The 5,272-nt window shown below is 40.6% G+C and overlaps 1 long non-coding RNA gene across 1 annotated transcript; it reads right to left on the bottom strand.

Annotated features, from left to right (window-relative positions):
- Positions 1-1,994: 1,994 nt before the first annotated feature.
- On the bottom strand, positions 1,995-4,684 carry LOC117803333. The gene is made up of 3 exons (XR_004627057.1): positions 4,295-4,684; positions 3,958-4,007; positions 1,995-3,540 (listed from the first exon to the last, which is right to left on the bottom strand). It is a non-coding gene; the product is annotated as an uncharacterized LOC117803333 (long non-coding RNA).
- Positions 4,685-5,272: the final 588 nt, after the last annotated feature.

Here is a 5,272-nt window from a genome sequence, read left to right as displayed (position 1 = left end):
TAACTAGGAAGAGCATATACAACTGATCTATCTTTGTTAGTCCACAGTTTTTGTGGGCAATTGCTCAGAAAGGTCCATGGGGGGCTTGCTCTAGGGATGCAGCCAGAACATCCTGCAAGAAGAATAAAAGAAAATCAAGTGTCGTCCTCCTTACATAGGGTCTAGTGTCATCCAATTCTTTGGCTTCACAATTCACTGAGTACAGGAAAAGGTGCTTTCTGTAGACAGCCCATGGAGATGTAAATAGACTGAGTAGAGTGGTCTCTAGAAAGACACAAGGTAATCCTATAAAGCAGTATTTCTTCAACTTAAATAATGTATGTATGGTTGTCTTTTTAGAGAAAAATAAGTCCCATGGAGATCCAGGTTGACTTCAATTCTTTTTCTTTTACTATTTTATTTAATGTTTTATTTAGTTGCACAGAGCTACACAAATTAATTTGTAAATTAAATACAAATGAAATTTAAAAATTAATAATGGAATTATCACCATTAATTCCATATGATAGATGACAGCTTGATAAAAACAAATTCTTCCTCACACTGTGAGTATGGTTCCAAGTGCTGTGGGACACCTGCCTTTGAGTTTGGTCTGCTTCTGCTGTCAGGTGCTGCGCAGTGACTCTTGATGCAAATTCCAAAAACCAACAGTTTCCTGAGCACGTTCTGATGTCCTTTGGTCTCCACAAGGGTGCAAGTGAATTCTACTGCGTCGATTTTCTCATCGGTGAGACAAGGTGGTACTAGTTGGCCCTAATGCAAATGTAGTCGGGACACTGGAATTACGTGACAGTGTTCAGTTAAAAGAAGGTCTTCCAGATGCTCCACGATATGCTCACATGTGTTTTGAAATCATCGAAACAAAAATAGAGCATTGAAAACTTCTCACAAAGAACTTGGACTTTCTAAGAATATGCCTCCGGTCCCCCACCAACGATCCACACATTCTTGCTTGAAAAATACAACCAGGGAAACACCCTAGTCTCTTCTATGAGAGCCCGTAAGGACATGGGTCCTAGATGCACTGTCCAGGCAGAGCAGACTGGGCTGGCATGGCAGAGATGTGGGGGGTGAAGCAAAATGCATGGTTGCTCAGACTGAGCAATTTCAAGAGTTTTCCAGATGGGAATCAGGCAAAAATCCAGTGAATTTGGAATAGTTTGCACTTGCCACAAATGGCCAAGAGATTATTAAGAGCTAACCCTGTGTAGGATGCTTTTATGGGATGTTATAAAAGAAAAATATACACACACTGGCTAGCAAGAGAGGCTGGATGACATAATGGCCTTTTTCATCTGTAATTTCAGTGATTATATAAATGATGAATAAAATCCAACTACAAGTGCTTTTTTATTATCTTCTCGATGGGGTAAGATCTGAAAGCTTGACCCCGGGAACATAATATCCTCCTTTAGATGTACCCAGAGCCGGAATAAAGCTGGGAATCTGGACTTTGACCTGAAGCTCTTAAAGAGGATATTGCTTATCACTCCCCTGGGGACAGAGAGATTTTTACAATGAGATCATCTTACACTGGAAGAGTTGTATAGACGACTCTTAAAAATCAAAGGAACCTATCCCAAAATGGCTTCTATTGGGGGCAGTTGGGATATTTGATTGGCAGTACTGAGCTTTTCACCAAAGGCCTCCTACCTTGAGTAGGATAGAGAAGGAGTGCAGAGGTCAAGTTGCTGATGTTCATGAGAAGGAAGCAGGGGGTCCTGTCTCTATATTGAGGTCATTGGGTAGGGCCAGAACCTAAATCATTCTCTCCCAAAATGTCTGAACTCAAATCAAGTTCCTAAAAGCCAGCACACCAACTGCTGAGCAAACCATCTAACTCTCCTTTAGCCAGGGTGACCAAAATCCGGGCTCTTTCCAATAGAGTGAAATCTCTAGGTAGTACCCTTCATGGTCTAGCCTCCCAGGGAAGTATTTTGTCAGCTTGACTGAGGTTTTTTATGCCTGTTGCCTGTCAAGCGTTTGTAGTGGAAACCAACCTCACTTCTAAGGCTATCTGCTCAAATCAAGAAGGCTTCTTTCAGAAACTTACGCCTATCTCAAGGTGTGATCTAGATATCAGTAACTCACCAGCCATTCAGTTCATTTGGGGCACTGTTCCCTATCAGTCAATTCAGCCATCTGCACGGAAGGGGGTAGGCAGATTTAAGCAGCCTTGGTAGAAGCAGCCAACCAAGGAAAGGGATTTGCAGATCTTTCACACCTCCAATGGTAATGCACAGTATCCATTAGAGAGACACGTAATCATCTGCAGCTGTCAAATCCAAACTGCCCGCTTTTAGGAACCAATTTGTTTTCTTGCCAGATCAATGCTCTTATCTGTAATTGTGTAGACCACCAGCGACAGCCAATAACCAGTTAACATGCAATTCAATTTCAGAAGAAAAGAAATGTCTTAATTCAAACATTTATTGTACAAGTGTGAAAATGCCCTAAGTGAAATTAATTGAGGTTCAGAGGCTATAACTAATAAATCAGTTTGCCTGACTGGAGCGAAATGATAGATGGAAATAATACAGGTTTGGGAACAGACAAATGCAACTTTGCTCGGGCTTGCAATTTTTAACCCCAGGGCTGCCATCATTCTTATACTATGGTGATGACAGTTGTCCACATCCTAGATCTTAGCTAAAACAACAGCTGGAAAAGTATCCCAGGTTTCTAGTGCTCCTGCAGGTGGTAACCTCTGACCAGGATAATGCTTCGCTGCCTCCTCCTGACACCCTCTTCCTCTCTTTTCAGAGTCTTAGTTTCCAAACAGGCACCTCTAGATGTCCATTCATCTATCAGTAGAACCCACCCTGAGACGCTCTTGAGTTGCACGGGAGCTGTGCTCTGATTCACATGTCTGTAAATAGCTAAGTCTTCTCCCTACCATGTTCCAGTGCATTTGCTCATAAAGCCAAACATCAGTGAAAGTGTACTAAGCAAGTAGGATTTTTCAGCTAAGAAAACATAGTAGGATTAGCTGTTCCCTTAGCCTATATCCTATGTTTCCTTGTCTCAGAGCTAGACTACACGCCCACCTGCCTTTTCCACCAGCTGTGGTAGGACTGAGCTCTAGCCAGAGGAATTTGAACCTAAGAGATAGACTTCACTTTAAGACCTGGCCCTAAAAAATCTCTCCTATACCACTCATCATGTTCTTTCCTTTTCCATTTGTTTGACACAGATTCAGGATGACGGTTTTGGAAGCCAAGTGTTGATGATGGAAGAAACCTGCATCCTGGAGTCATGATTTGAAAGAGAGCTGTGTATCAATCGGGATCAGCCATCTCATCTTTTATCTGAAAGAAAAGTAAACTTCTTCCATGTTTGAGTCTTTATGTAATTCTGGGTTTACTTGTTATAGCAGCAAGCATTAACAACAATAATATTAATACAGTCTGTTCCACTGAATGTAAAGGAACTGGACAGTGGTATTTCAAGATTCCTAAGAGTTTTAGGATGTTTTTCTCCTGTCAGGAGTGTCTAAAAGAGCACGGCATCTTCATTTGTTTTGAGATTCAAGTTTCTTGTCTGAGGTTAAAAAAAAGAGAGAGAGGGAAAGAGAGAAAATTTGGAATTAAATCTTCATGAACCTGTATAGTGCTACTATGTTTTGCTCATGCAATTAAAAAATCCTCCTTTTTTTAAGAGAAAATATGAAAAATATAAGACCATATAATGAAAAATCTCCTTTTTGTAAGTGGGTCTGAGAAAAGTCAGGAGGCCCCGTCAAGCAGAAAGTGAAATAAACACAAGATCTTTTAGAATTAAACCAACTGGTTACACACCCGGCTTTCACATTGCTTTTGAGCTTTTTACTGCTACACAGAACTATGTGACAAAACAGTATATTATGAAGAGAGGGAAGGATAGAGGGAAGAAAGGGAGAGGGAGGGAGAAGGGCAGATGCAGTGCTGAGACTCAAGTAGGAAACAAAGCAACACTTACTGTTCAATCCATGACTCCAACCAGTCAACTCTGCTAGAATGTGACCCCACCTGTTAATGAAAATCACAATTGTTTGCTTCCCGCTTGCTCGACTATCACTTCTCCAACAACATCTCACAGGCACATAGACGCATACATAGTCCCACACAAGCACACTGAGAGGCAGCAGATTATAATTCTCCTTCAACATTAATTCCAAGAATTGCTCCACTGTTAAATTCTGTCTTACATACAAACTAATAAATAAACAAACAACACTTTCTACAGCACCCAGTTTCTCCTTAATCCCCAGCACTCAATGTAATTTACATTCATGCTTAAACCTTCCCAGACATACCTTAATCCACTAATCCTTTCTCCAATCAAGAAGGGTCTTAATAAAAATTGACTGCTATTTATCAACCCAATAGAGCCAAGACCAAAAATTCAACAATAGGTTGTTTTCATGAGTGGCTCCCCTGGTTGGTAGGACACCCCAAAGCTCTGTGGAATGCCAAACACCCAACTCTTTGGATTAAAATCATAGTAATTCCATGAAGTTTTTTGTTCCGAGTTGAGAGAATGATTCTGTACTGACTCACACTTCTTCAGACTTATCAGAGTAGCATTATCAAGTATTTCATAGAATGGCCTTTCTTTTTCTTTTTCTTTTCTTTTTTTTTCTTATGATGAAAGGGGACATTTAAGGTGGTTTTGTGGCTCTCCCCTTTAAACTTTTGTAACTGAAATGTACTTTTAATGTCAAAAATTGAAATGATTAAAACAAAAACAGTAACTAATCTTTATAGAGAAAGGATCTGCCTCAATCTGGCTTCATAGCTAGAAGAATGTCAGGGAGTAAGAAAGGCCCTCTTATTTAGTCCATTAAACGTTGAGCATGTTCAAGATTCCAAGCACAGTTTTAGACGTAGTCAGTGGAGAACGAATATGTAGTAGGATTTGCCCATCCCTCCTCTCTCAAATGTCACTGCTCTGTACCCAGCACTGACATATGGCTAAGAAAGACTACAGCTCCCAGGAGCTCTGAGCTTGACCAGTCACTGGCTCCCAGGCTTTTTCTGTTGAGCTTTTTAATCAGACATATAAGAACAAGTCCAACTTCAGAAGAGAAGGCTCCAGGGCCAGGTTCTGGACATGGTCTGCCCTCAAACCAAAGAGAATTGAGTATGGAAATCATTGGGACATACAATTCACCTTTCTTCCCATTCCCCTCGTTTCATTCCACAAAGTACTGAAACAGATCCTGGAATGGGGAAGCAGAAAATCTCTAAATTTTAAATTATAAAATAGGAATTGAAAATCAGAGGGAAAGAAA

The sequence above is a fragment of the Ailuropoda melanoleuca genome, chromosome 8 (assembly GCF_002007445.2).
Source record: "Ailuropoda melanoleuca isolate Jingjing chromosome 8, ASM200744v2, whole genome shotgun sequence".
Lineage (NCBI taxonomy): Eukaryota > Metazoa > Chordata > Mammalia > Carnivora > Ursidae > Ailuropoda > Ailuropoda melanoleuca.
This window is presented reverse-complemented; position numbering and strand designations above follow the sequence as displayed.